The following is a 14,473-nucleotide window of genomic DNA, read 5'->3' on the forward strand; positions in this document are numbered from 1 at the left end:
TCAATGGGAGACATAGAAAGAAGGGTGGCATCTTTTTTCCTATATAGGAGGAAATATTTCCTACACAGAAGGATCTTGTCCTTGGCCAAATACTTGGCCATGCTGAGACCCAGTCTCATGGGGCCAAAGGCCACATAAGGGCCCAAGGAGAGGATGTGATGGCAGCAGCAGGGTTCACCTGCACCTGGTTCTCAACCAGGAGTAACTTTCCCTGCACAGGAGGGGACAAGGGCACTGCTGAGCTGTCTTCTCTACCTGCCCCGCAAACTCACGGTCGGGTAAGAGAAGGACCCGAGGGCTTCACAATGTATGACACACATGTGCACACATGCACACACACCACACCGCCTCGCATTCACAACATCATAGATCTGGAGTGTCTCCTTCATGGAGTCCTCCTCAACTGATGAAGAGCAGGACTCCTGTGACCCCACAGGGAGTCTGATAACGAGAAACTCAAGAGGCTCTTCTCCCCTGCTTACTCTTCCTCAGAAGTATTTTGCCTTTAGGATGAGACTTAATCCAAGCAAGGCACAGAATCCTCTTGATTGATTTATTTCATTATTGGTGCAGAACATGATGTCTGTCTCCCTCAACAGCTCCCCAGGGCAGGGCTCACCCCACATCATTCATATTCAGTACAGAACCCAGAAAGCTGCAAGCAAGTGTATGTGTACTTATATGCACACGTGTGTGTACACTCACACATGCTCTGGATGCTAAACCCATACTGGCCTTGATGCCACTTTTAGCTTTTGGGCTGGTGTCAAGAAGGAACGGTGGTACCCTGCAGTGGGATTTTCCTTCCTAGACTTCACACTGCACAGATGGAGGACCCAAACCAGCAGCCGAGTCTCACCACCGCATTTCCACTAGAAAGAGCTGGAAGTTGGTGGAGGCTGGGAGAAATGATTCTCCAGTCAGGATTGGGTGAGAACGTGAGCAAGATCACACAAGCCCAGAGCCCAAGCCTTTGCACTCTTAGGCCAGACATGGTTACACTTCACTTCACTTCACTTGGCTAGGATGAGACCCAGTCTCAGGGGACCCAAGGACACATGAGGGCCCAAGGAGAAGATGTAACAGCAGCAGCAGTGTTAACCTGAACCAGTAGTTCTCAACCAGGAGTAATTTTGCCCCTGGGGGACCTTTGGTAATGTCTGGAGGCAAATGAAGCTGCTGTCACAAATGAAGGTGCTGTCACAAATGAAGGTGCTACTGGCAATCCACGGGTAGAAGCCAGAGAAGCAGCCAAACATCCTACAAGGCATAGGACAATCCCCTCCCACCCCATCAAGAATTCTCCATCTCCAATTTTCTTTCTTTTTTTCTTTCTTTCTTCTTTCTTTTCTTTTCTTTTCTTTTCTTTTCTTTTCTTTTCTTTTCTTTTCTTTTCTTTTCTTTTCTTTTCTTTTCTTTTCTTTTCTTTTCTTTTCTTTCCTTCCTTCCTTCCTTCCTTCCTTCCTTCCTTTCTTCTTTCTTTCTTTCTTTCTTTCTTTTGAGATGGAGTTTCCCTCTTGTTGCCCAGGCTGGAGTGCAATGGCACCATCTCGGCTCACCGCAACCTCCACCTCCCGGGTTCAAGCGATTCTTCTGCTTCAGCCTCCTGAGTAGCTGGGATTACAGGCACATGCCACCACACCCGACTAATTTTATATTTTTAGTAGAGACAGGGTTTCTCCATGTTGGTCAGGCTGGTCTCAAACTCCTGACCTCAGGTGATCTGCTCACCTCGGCCTCCCAAAGTGCTGGGATTACAGGTGTGAGCCACTATGCCTGGCCTCCAACTTTCAATGTGCTGCTGTTGAGAAATCTTGATCTCAACACTGCTCACCCTCCATGCCATAATTACCGAATGAGTTTTAAGAAGGAAAATCTCAGATGAGTCAGAATCACGGTCCTTCAGCCCTGCCTTAGATTTCAGGCAAGCTCCAAAGGATTGGGGTATACTGGGTGGGGTTGGAAGTACACCACAGAGTTGTCCTGCACACAACCTTCTGGAAAGTTGGAGATGTTCCCAGTGGGACCTCAGAGGTTACCCTGTCCAAACATACTCATTGTATGAAACTTAGGGAGATGTAATCAAGGACCATACTATCGAAAAGGAGAGAAAACATGGTCACAGACATGTTAGGAATGCTAGGAAGATGGGCATCCCTATGACAGCAAAACAAATCACTGAGAACCCGTTAGGGATACAGGAAGCATGTAGCAACCCCCTAAACCTCCTTATTCCCAGAGGAAGCCCAAGCTGAATACAAAACTGTAACCACCAAAGGGAAAGGCTCTGATGGGTAGGCAGGAATCCAGGCTGTAACAGAGGGTCCCTGGGTCCCAAGGGCTGTGGTTCTCCAGCCTCATTGTGTTTCATTTTGTACACATTCAAAGTGGGGACTTACTACGGTTTGTGAAGCAAAAAAGAGTTCCCGTGCCCTTTCCTGGCAGTGCTGATAGCAAAGTGACTCTTAGAAGCCCAGCAACCCACGGGTCAGGGGCTCCAGGGCAAAACCGGGATCACAGAGGCTTTTCAATGGCTCCAGGACTATGATGTCAGCGTGGGAGGAGGGATAAGCACATGGCCAGGGAAAGGAAAGGGCAGCTATCACTCTGCGTTCTGAGCGCTTCACCTAGCAGGGGTTTGGCAGCCAGAGTACAAGTAAAAGCCTGGAGCACCTGTGGGTGCAGGGCACTTCAGAGACACCCTCCTTCCACATGCTCTTAGACACATCTCTACCTAACCAGGAGAGGGAAGCAGTAAGAGAAACTTCTCCTTCCAGGGTCTCCTGACTCTGAGAAAAACACCTGCAGCCCAAGCTCCCCGATACCCCACCTGCTCACCCCCTGTTGGCCCTGCTCCCTAGATCTCCCACCTATCCAGCTGGCATGAGATGAGGCAAACTAATGCCTCGTCTCTGAAAATACGGCTTCAGAGCTAACCCACTGTGACTCGCTTGGGTACATCCAGCGAACGCGGAAAGGGACATTTGTACAAGTACTCACCAGTAGCAGCTCAGCTGCGGGCACCATGCAGGGAAATCAGACAGCAGGCAGGAGAAGCAGTCCCGGGGAAGCCAGCACCATCAGCCTGCTGTCTGCCACAGCCGGGGCAGAAGCTGGGCTTTCCCACTCCTCGCCCCCAGCAACAGAGGTCAGGACTTCAGCCCACGCCTGGAAGCAGACCTGGGGCCACAGGCACACAGGTTCCAGATCCCTGAAAGCGGCTCGGGGCTTCCAGGGGCTGATGAGAGGTTCTCAGTCCAGGGAAGCCAGGACTGCTGCTACTGCTCGCAGGGAGAAAACATTTCCCTGGAGAGTCAATCCAGACTGCTGTGCTCAGGTGAGGTCGGTGAGAAAACCTGACCAGCAGCTCTGGCAGCTTGGTCTGGCCGCAGGGAAAGCAGGACACAAGCGGCAGCCTGCCCCGAGCAGCTCCGATTGTCCCTCACGCTGCTGAGCCTCACTCCCAGCGCCAGACAAAAGCCCTGGAAGCAGCTCGCAGCTCGGCTGTGACACACCAATCACCAGCGCCAGGCTGTCCTCCCAGCTGGCCAAGCCCTGGCCACCCCACAAGGGCTGGCTTCCTCTCCCTAGTCTCCTCAAAGCCGCCTGAGGATGGTTTAGGATGATTTATCCTCGCGGAGTGGATTATTCATCCCAGGAATACTCCAACTTTGGCTGGACCAGAGAGCAGTGGTATAATGCCCTGGCTTAGAGACTGAGAGAGGGTGGGAGAGAGAGTGTGTGTAAGAGTGTGTGAGAGACTGTCTGTGTGCATGTGAGCAAGAGAGGAGGGCGAGAAGCACTGTGTGCATCTTCCCAGAGTATATCTATCTGTCCCTCTCTAATTTCATCCAATCCCTCTCTCCTCTTGGGTTGGAGATGGGGGGATGGGCGGTGAGAGACACAGATTCCAGAACAGGCAGGAGACACCATCCCTTCCTCCCCGCCCCCTTGCCACCCGCTCTGGGAGGGTGATAATGCCACCCCTCCCGCTCCTGCCTCCCCCACAGCTGCTGCTGTCAGCAGTCGGCTCCCCCTGCTGAATACTCTCAGGGAACAACTTTGGAAGAAGCAGCATTTCACGAAATAGCAGCACAGGCCCTCCTTTTCCCAGCCCAGGTCCTTTTATGCTTCCATTTAGATCATTGTCCCCCTGCATGCCCACCTGTCCCCATGCCCATTCTCCAGAAGCCTCTCCCCACCTGCTCCCATCTGAGAGCCGCATCCTCCTCACCAGGCTTCCTGCAGGTCCTGGGCTGGGAGGACAGCAAGCCCTTCTGGAGTGTGCCACCAGCCCTGCACCACTGCATCTTGACTTCCTCAACCTTCCCTCCTGTGTGCTGCCCACCAAGACACCTCACAGATGACAAGAATGAGCGGCAACTCCAGGCTGCCTGTACAATTCATTCGGAGGGAAGCCAGGACTGCAGAGAGCGTAGTGGGGAGTAGAGGATATCCCATAGCCTTTGGCAGCATTAGCCACCTGTAGGTCTGAACACCTCTCTGTTTCATATCTTGGCTACCACAGAGGAGGCCAGGACCCCATCTATGGCTTTCATATTTACCTCCTTCTTTGCAAACAATTATAGTGGTTCTCAACAAGTGCAAAAGTGATTAATTAGTCTTTCTTGGCCTGTGAAACTGAGGAGGTCCCTGCCTCTCCTTCCTACATTTCCCTGCCATGATGGGTGTGTGCTGATGGATCTGCAGGGAGAAATGGGGGACAAGGTAAACACAGGGAGGAATTTGGTACTTGGGAGAGCGCTTTGGAGACAGATCACCACAGGCTGTGCCACCCTAGTCCTAAGGGTTATTGGCTTGACCATGCGAGGTGACGGCCTAGGCAGCTTGCTATTGTGGTTGACTGCCTTGGCTCAGGGGTTAGGCAGGACAAGGCGGGTAAACTTATCAACTGTGGAACCTTGAGCAAGTTGCCAAATCTCTGGGACTCAGTTTCCCTATATGACAAGTGGGAATATTAATATCTACTTCATAGGGCTGTGCAGAGAATCAACTAGGATGAAATAGGTACAGTGCTCCCCATGATGCTTGGCCCTCAGAGATGCTGGATCCTTTATTTCTTCTTGTATGGAATCCTAGGAAACAGAGGTGGCGGCTCTTGCAGTGGGAAGGAGGCCCTCAGGTAAGCTGCTTAAAGGGAAAGGGCCCGGCTGGAAGGAGATGAGAGGGGTGTTTAGTGGGAGCAAAGCCGGGATGTAAACCCAGAAATGAGAGGCGGAGGGGCAATATGTCAGGTTGGAAGAGCAAGTCCAGCCAAGGAGGTGGAATGTAACCCAGGACAAGACAAGCTGGGGAGCAGACTGTGGCCAGGGCTGGAAGAGCCCTGCAGGAAGCAGGGCATCGGGTGGTGGGGTGGAGAGAGGCACGTGCCTGGGAAAAATGTTAGTTTGGGGTTTTCTGGAACAGAACCCAGGGACCATGGCAGAGGGTGGCTGGATCAGCACAAACCATCAGAATCCCAAATGGACAAATGAAGGCCTGAATAGAACAGGACAACTTTCTCCAGAGACAGAAAGGGGAGAGGAGGCAATGGCCTGTGGTCTACCAGAAAACCCTCAATAACCACCAACAGCCCCTGGGATGACAGGGTGGCCACAGCCCGAGCATCTCTGCCTAGAGACAGGCTCTGGGCAGAAGAAGCTGTAAGCATGGTGGGCCACAGAGGTCTCCCTTCATATCTGAAAGCAGCTGGCCTAGGCCACACATGGTTTACATCCTGAAGCCCCCTCCAGTGGAGGCAAAGCTGAGAGGACACAGCACACAAGCTTGAGAGGGGTCCTGGGGTTGAAAAAAGGGGATGGCCATGAATGCTCAGGCCAGCACCTCAAATGAGATGGCCCAGTATCATGGGGAGATCATGGCTGGGGAGCCAGGAGGCTTCGATTCTAGTCCCATTCTGCCAACAACTGGCTGGGTTGCTGGTCTTCTCTGGCCCATTGTATCTTCTTCAAAATAAGACCAGATTTGTGGTCTTCAAACTGTTTATTTTTCAGCAGCAGAACCAATTCTCAACACTCCGAGCCTCCGTTTCTCATTCTTCAAGTGAAATCTTACCTAGAATATCTGTATATATCCAGATCAAACAGAAGCAGCATTACATTGATGGGTCAAGGGCTGGAGCTTGGCTGTCAGTCTCCTTCAGCAGCTCTTAAGGTGGCTTGGAGGTGCTCCAGAGCTCCTCAGAACACAGCCCGAAATCACGGCACTAGCCTGAGGGCCTTTCCCCTCTCTGACTCCAGGGCTTTTCATCCCCACGGAACATTGATAGACATTAACTTGGATGGGCGCCAGCTGGAGGGCAAAGCCTAAGAGAGGGGGCAGTTCCCCGCAAATACATACTCATCACCTACTTGGGTTGCAGGTCCCACAACAGAGTTTGCCGAAGGTGAGAGCTGGCCTCCGTGGCTATGGATAGCAGAAGGGAGGCTGTCTGGGCCTCGGGCTGTGGGTGACAAATGTACTACACAGCAAGGCCAGATGGACGTCCCTGCCTTTGGCACCACGGCTGCTCCAGGAAACACTAGGCTGCCTTTCATACCCTGGATCGTCGCAGGCTCCCTCTCTCCGCGGCTCAGCCAAATCATAAATCTAGCCTGCCAGGGGAGCTGGCTGCCCTGACCCTGGCCCCGTGCTTCCCCGCCTTGGCCTCGCACATGCCAAGATCCGGGCACCGGCGGTGGGATCCAGGCATGAGCGGTAGAAGGAGGGACTGTGGGGCTGGGCCCACGTGGACTGAGAGCCCTGTCTTGGTTTGGGGCTTTCCAGAATGTTCTTCACCCACATTTTTCTCTTTTTACCTTTCTAGTGCCCTGTCTTGGTTTGGGGCTTTCCAGAATGTTCTTCAACCATATTTTTTTCTTTTTGTCCTTCTAGTTCTTCTGTGCAGGATTCTGCTACGGACTTTATTTTATAACCGTGCCCCCCTCACAGCAGCCTCCTCAGCCCTTCAAGAATTTAAGTCTGTCAGAAACTGGGACTTTCTGTGAGTCCCTGAAGCCCAAGGCTGCCCTGCTCTGCCCTGGGCCTCCAGGAAGGAAGCCGAAGTAGCATTCGATCTGCCCAGCCCCATGAGGAGTGTTCTTGCACAGGCAAAGATCCCTCAGCTAGAGATGCCCCTGGATTCTGTCTCCCGGAGGGGGCGCAAACAGCCTTGCCACTCCCACCCGCTGTCCTGTGTCCACACCCCAGGACAGGGAACCCCCTGAAAAGGCTCTCTCCTGTTGCCCCAGCCCCACCTTCCCTTCCTCCTTTCTTCTTTTTTCTTGTGGATTCAACACATCACTTTGTGCAGCACTTACGGTTTGCAAACTGCCCTTTCCCCCTTCACAACAGTGCAGTGGGCACTGCCATCTCCCCTTCAGGTGTAGAAGCCGAGGCTCAGAGTGTCAGCCCGACCCAGGTCACAGACTTCTCGGCAAGGCAGACACCTGAACACCTGTGTTCTGTGGGCTTCTCGCTTTCTCACGGCTTTCTTCGCCTCCCCTCTCCTCCACCTCCTTCAGTTTCCTCTCCTCTCCTCTAGCTCCTCCTCTTCTCTCCTTACCTTCTGGCATTTCCTCTCAATCCCTCCTCTGCCCCTCCCTAACAGATCTCCTCCAGACCCGCATGAGGTCAGAGCTGGTGGGGACCTTACCCCATCCCCTGGTTCAAAGGCCAGGAGACTGAGGCCGCATTACCTGGCTCGTCCCCAAGACTCTCCCCTCCCCGTCTCCACCAGCGCCTGTTGGTGACTGTGGGAGGCCAAGAGGGGTAATGGATTTCTTAAGTCATCCTGATTTTATTACATGAAGCATTTCTAGGGCAGGACCCAGACGAATGCTCCCTCCCTCCCTCCTTCCTCTCCTCCTTCCCTCTGCAGCAAAGATGCTGCATCTCTGCATAATGACTGCACCCTGTTTCACTCAGAAGGGAAAGGTCAAGGTCTGTGTCTCTGCGGCCAAAGTCACCAGCAGCCAGAGCCTTTGAGGGAAGTTCATTGGCCCGAGGCCTCTACCCCCAGGCTGGGAGACCCTGCCCCCTGCCCCACACCATCCAGAGTGGGCCTCTCTCCTCACTGGGTCTTGTTATGGTTTGTCTCCCTGGGACAGAGATACCGCAGCCTCTAGGTACCACCCCTTCTCTTCCTCACGCCCCCCCTTTGGGGCATTCCTGGCTTGATGCAACCTCAGGCAGCAAACACTGCCTGACCACCACCATGCTGAGCTCGGTGACTGTGATGTACCTGGCTGAGCCAGATCTCAGCAGCAAGGCCACAGCCTGTTAAGATGCTGAGAAGCCTCACAGGAGCCTCCCTCGGGGCCTTCTTACCACAGACCAGCCATCCCCAGCTCATATATCAACCTGATCTCCTTCTCCTAGGGCCCATCCACAAAGCCAAGGCCCAGGGAGGCTTGACAAACCTGGGAGTGCTCTGAATAGCGAGACCCACTTCACACTGGGGTCGGCCACTCAGAGCAGCCCGCAGAGGTTGGCCCACAGACTGGAAGAGCTAGTCAGGTAGAGCGGAAAGGACGAGGGCTTTGGGGTCAAGAAACCTGACTGAATCCTGATCTATCACTTCTCAGTTCCTTGACCTTGGGCCAGGTACTGCTCTGAGGCTCCATTCTTATCTGTTAAATGGGGAAGATGAAAGTTCCAGGCTGATCTATTTCACCAGGCATGGGAGGATTCCACAAGGCGAAGCAGGTGAACGTGTTTTGGAAATGGACAGAAGGTTGGGTGTTACCCAGGTCTGCAGAGCGGCCAGTATTCCACTCCACTCACGTAGCTCCAGGCCTCCCCTGCTAGTCAGTCCGCCCATTTGGCTGTAGGACAGTCAGCTGGCTACCCAGCTTCCCCTGAGGTGCGACTTCGTCCCTGACTCCTGGCCTCCTTTAGTCCCCAAGGAGGAGCCTGGGGCTCTTTGTTCCCTCTTCCCAGGGGCTCCACTAAGTGAAAAGGCACTCCAAGTCTCCTCTGCTCAACTTATTACAAGAAGTAAAGAGATTTACTTCTGAGGCCTTCATTATCACTTAATTGTGTTCCCACTAAACTCTCATTAATTAGCCATTCTAAAGCTGTCAGCACAACTAAATAGACTCATTGACTTACGGACTCTGAGAGTGGGAAGACAACCTCAGCAAGTCCAACCTGTCCAACCCTTTCATGTTAGAAATGAGGAAAGTGAGGGCGAGAGATGGTAGGTGACTCAGCCAAGGTCACACAGCAGCTAGTGATGGAGTCAGAGCTAGAAACCCAGGCTGTCGAGTTCCAGCTCAGAGGCCCCCCTTCCCACTACACCATCTTCCTAAGGGAAAGCAATGCCACCCCTCACCTTCCATCATCTTTCATTTCCCAAAGCGGTGGTTTAGAATTGAGGTATGATCACAGCTGGAAGAAAATATAAATGTAGAATTTTAAGTAGATTTTAAAAAAAAAAAACCACCAAAGGCAATGACATCTGTACCTAAGGCAAATGAGGACCAGCTGGAACCAGGAATGAGCCTCTACCTCCTGCGGCTGAGGGCAGTGAGGATCCTCCCTTCGCTCTTCCCCTCCCCAGGGATAAGTGGTCAGACAGATAGGACCAATGGAACAAGAGGCTGGCTCCATGAAGACCACCAGCATCTGGTTCCATGCAGATACTTGGTCCCAACCGGACATCCTGTAGCACAATCTCCGGAGTGTATACCCAAGAATCTACACAGGCTAAAACAGGTTCTAAAAAAGAAAACAGCAAACAACCACAGCAGCTATGGGGACAGAGAGAAAAAGAGAGCCATGAAAATAGATTCCTAATAAAAGGAGCAGAGGCTGGGCACAGTGGCTCACGACTGTGATCCTAGCACTTTGGGAGGCTGAGGCGGATGATCGCCTGAGGTCAGGAGTTCAAGACTCCTGGCCAACATGGTGAAAGCCCATCTCTACTGAAAATATTAAAAATTAGCCGGGTGTGGTGGTGGGCACCTGTAGCCCCAGCTACTCGGGAGGCTGAGGCAGGAGAATCACTTGAACCTGGGAGGCAGAGGCTGCAGTGAGCTGAGATCACATCACTGCACTCCATAATACAGCCTGGGCAACACAGTGAGACTTTGCCTAAAAAAACACAAAAAACAGAGGAGCAGCCCTCCCAAAGGATAGAATAGGGCAAGGCAGGAGGGAGAGCTGGACTGGGAAGAAATGGGACAGGGGAGCACATCCTGGAGGTGGCACAAGTGCCAACCCTGGGCCAAGGTTCTCAGTCATGGAGGCCATGGGCCCAGTTGTTCATGAGGCAGTTCCAGGACAACAGTTTCAACCTGAGGCCAAAGGGGTAGTCCTGGAGGCCCGGCAGGAAGGAGCCAAAAAGGGCATCAACACAGCGAATGCCTCTATGGCACTTGGCACGCCATGGGCACTGTCCAGAGTGCTCTAGGTGTTTTCACATATCTAACCCTATCTAAGCTCTGTGAAGTGGGGGCATTGTCATCACACCATGGTGCAGGTGAGGAGACAGAGGCTAGGGAACTAAAGCAACAGAGCCAATAGGTGGCAGAGCAGGAACACAAACCCAGGGACTCAAACCTGCTGTGACTCCAACACCCTGCCGCTGTAGAAGACTAAAGCCGGAACTCCAGCCTGGGGTGCACAATGCTTCTTAACAGGTGAGTTCATGGCATTTTTTTGAGGGATGCACCTTCCTGGTGAACTGTAAGGATTTAGCATCCTGGACCACCAAATGACAGTAGGTGACACCCAGTCACCTTGATACCCAATACAGCCCCGCACTTTCAGACACCTGCGTACATGGTGGTAGTGGATTCACTCCAGGTGGTGAACCACCTGAGGCGAGAAATAAGGATGAAGTGGGAACTCACGCCGAATCCAAGAGGCTTGGCCTTGCTCTGCAAGGGACTGCACTAGACGGGGAGCTGGCTGAGCCCAAGGAGGTGGTCCTGGGAGGAGCAGGGCAGATTTCATATCCAAGAGCCCCCCAGAACTCAGGGTACTGTGCCCCAGCAAGATGCGGCGGGGGGTAAGGGGTGATGCTGGAGAATAAGGAAAGGCAGTGGGAAGAGGCCATAAACTCAGACAGCCAAGGCTGGAAGGGAAACACCAGGTGAGTCTAAATGTGGGAATGACCTCAGCATCCCCACTCTCTCTCACACAGTGGGTGGCAGCCACTGGCCACAGCTCAGTCGCTCTGAGGGTGAGCTTGTCTGCGGAGGCCTGGGGAGCAGGAGGAGTATCATGGAGAAAAGGACAAACAAGTCCAAGAACCATAGATTTTAGAGAGGCAACTACCCCCACCCTGAGCCCCACTGTTTTTCTTAAACCTTAGCTGGTGGTAGCAGAAAATTCACACAGAGCTGCAGCCACTGGGGCAGTGGAGGAATCTTCAAAGCTTTTTCCCTTCATACTCAATACATCCCCCAACTCCATCCAACTCTTCTCTTCCTACTTCTCTCCCTTTAATAATTCCCAGTGACCAAAAATCCAGAATGTATTTATAATGTACTGAAGAATGCATTTAGACATGAGCTAAGTTCATACCCACTCATGCCCTTAAAAGCCCAGGCCTGGCAACACCTGCATTCAACCTCACAGTGAGTAGCCAGGCAAGGTGGCAGGATGAGAGAGCACAGGGAATCCATAAAGCAAAAAGAAGAGGCGATGACATTCCTCAGGCATTTATTGGGTAACAAACTCCTCTGATAACTCTAAATTCTACATGATAAGGTGCATGCTGAGTGCTGCTCATTCCTCCAAAAGCAATGCCAAGCGCAATCCTTGCCCTCCAGGAGACCAGATACACATGCAATGCCATTTTTGAAACAATGTCAAAATAAGTGTTATCTGCAATAATTTCTATAGGTGTTTTGAAGTGACAGACAAGTCAGCAAGACAACCAAGGCACAAGAATCAGAATAGTCTGTGCATCCCAGCATGTCAAGAGGCCCCACTGAGCACAGGGATGGAGAAATCCAAGTGCAGGAACACACATGGGTGAAATCCATAGGGTAATCGGGAGACAGCAAGTGAAGAGGCAGCTGGAGGGCACCATTCTTGGAGCCCCCTGCTGGGGTCAGGTAGACAGGCGTCACAGATGGGAGATGTGGGTAGAGCTCAATTTTCACTATTCCATTAACCCAGTGCATTGCATTCCGAAGGAGCCTGTCACAGTCTTGATAGACACAAGAGAATGCATGCATTCCCTCAGAAGCAGACCTACTCAGTGTCCTGCTCCCAAATGCTTTTGTGTGGATAATCACCATGAGCACATGTTCTGAGTAAGAGACACCCCAAGTTTCCCAGTTCATCTTCTTGCTGCAAAGCTTGCAAGAGCAGGCAGACGGATACAAACTCCTGCTTCTCTTCCACTGGCGAAAACAACCCAATTTGAAGAATAAGCACCAATTAGCTAAGTGAGAAGCTCAAGCTGTGAATCCTGAAGAGCTGTAACCTGACAATAAATTGCAGTTCTTTGGAGGGCAACTGTGGGAGTCAGGGGAAGCCCCAGCCACAGTGGCCTCCTGAAGACTCGACCTGCAGGTGTTGATCATTATAAGTCATTCATGTCTCTTAGCAAACATTGGAGCACTTGTTTAGGAGAAATATTAAAAGAGGGATTCATTTTTGAGCATAGGGTTATTTCTTCCCAAAGAAAAATGCTTTGGATGCCATTTCCAAATTAAATTGGTTGAGAACTAGTCAGAAAATCAAATGTCACGTAAACACACGGCCCTTTGGTTTTCTTATCTGTAAAATGGTGATGACCTCAGGCATACTTATTTCCACAGATTGGGGATGAGGTGGTGCTTTGAAAGCTGGAAAGCACTACAAAAAATTTACTAGCATTGATAGTGTATCATATGTCTATCATCCTAGTGAGCATGACAGGTGAAGATCAACAAGCAGGTATAGTTGCCACCAAGGAGAGAAAGCACGCTGCAGACGCATGCAGACAGCTGAGTTCAAGTCTATTTAAGTTTTTTGAATGTCCAGTAAGTGCAAGGCACTGTGAAGAGTACTGGAACACAAAAGTTAATGAAAGCAGTCACTACCCACCTGGAAAAACCTCATAAAGAAGAAAGTCTACTTCCAAATCAAAACATAAAACCACCTTTGGAGAAACCAAAACACAGTATGAAGTGCCCCCACTAAAGCCTTAGGCTTTCCCTTAGACCCACACACTATTAGTTCATCCACTCAGTATTTACCATTGGCATGCTTTTAGTTCCAGTAACCCAAAACCCAGTTCAATTCAAAGAGGCTTAAACCAAAGAAAATAGAACAATTCACATGAGAGGAGCTTTAGAGAAAAAAAAAAAGTCATGCAATTCAGGTTCTTTCCATCTCTCCACTCTGCCAGCCACTAAAATTCCACATCCTGCCACTCTCCTCCATCCTCAGAAGGTCTCTCCCCAAATAAAGATCTTGAAGTTATAATTCAGCTGCCAAGAACAATCAGGGAACCCTTCCTTGTTTAACATCTACCTAGAGAATGACATCTGGTGGCTCTCTATTGACAAAGAAGAACTTTCCTAGAAATCAGTCAAAAACCTCTTCTCAAATCCCATTAGTCAAAATTGTATCATGTGTCCATTTATGGCCCAACCCCTGGTAAAGCTGAACAGCATATGTACCCATAAACCTGTCAAGGCCATCCCCTTAGGCAATCCCGAGTTTCACCGCTGCTATTCCAGGAGGAGGTGTGGACAGGATGATGGGAAGCTTACCACAAGGTGCCCTACTCAGTTATAAGAACTTTAGTTATCCATGTCCAAGCCTATCTAAGAAATGCAAATTACAAGTGAAGAAGAATTTGCTTTAGGCAGATACATTGTGTCTAGCAAGAAGGAACATCCATCAGCAAGAGGCACAGCTGGAAAAAGGAAAGAGCAGGCACAAAACTCAAAACCTCAGGGGGCCATTTGGCGTAAGGAAATTGTCCCATACACTCCACTGAATCACAGTCCAGTCCGTTAATTCAGGTTCCTAACATATCCTTGGGACACCAAGAAAAGGTTACGTTTATGCTTGCATTACTCTGTGTAAGAAGGCAGGGATGCATGTAACACATTTTATAGAGAACCGCAAACACAGTGGTTAACAACGTAAAAGTGCTGTTGCTTTAAGAGGCAAATCTAAAGTGAGTCAGAAAACTTTGCACTTTACAGTGACCCACCTCAGCTTCTCTGGAGAGCTGGGATTTAGGGTGCAGGCTGCAAATATAATGTACTCAGGCAGCACTGTGTTCCAGCTGGCCTCCCACCAGGGCCCTCCATACTGATGGAAATTGATTACACCTCATTTCCAGTGAACAAATAGTTGGTATTTAGATTAGGATGTTGCTCTTTTAGAACAAACATTCAGGCTCCCAGCTCCACCTGGACCTATGAAATCTGAATCTCATGGGTGGGCCTATACTCAGTCATTTCTTAAAAAGTTCCCCTAGCAAATCTGATGATCAGCCTGACCAAACCTCATACTG

The 14,473-nt window shown here is 50.9% G+C and overlaps 1 protein-coding gene across 4 annotated transcripts in view; it reads right to left on the reverse strand.

The window, feature by feature from the left end:
- Positions 1-14,473, reverse strand: part of SEMA5B (semaphorin 5B) — a 118,593-nt gene that overhangs the window by 81,272 nt on the left and 22,848 nt on the right. Inside the window, exon 1 of one of the 4 annotated variants that reach the window (XM_037731218.1) lies at positions 3,001-3,838. The exons of the other annotated variants lie outside the window; for them this stretch is intronic. The gene's annotated coding sequence lies outside the window, so the exon portion shown is untranslated. Of the gene's footprint in view, positions 1-3,000; positions 3,839-14,473 lie in introns of those variants that run through there. 4 annotated transcript variants of the gene reach the window in all.

The sequence above is a fragment of the Cebus imitator genome, unplaced genomic scaffold, assembly GCF_001604975.1.
Source record: "Cebus imitator isolate Cc_AM_T3 unplaced genomic scaffold, Cebus_imitator-1.0 Scaffold387, whole genome shotgun sequence".
Lineage (NCBI taxonomy): Eukaryota > Metazoa > Chordata > Mammalia > Primates > Cebidae > Cebus > Cebus imitator.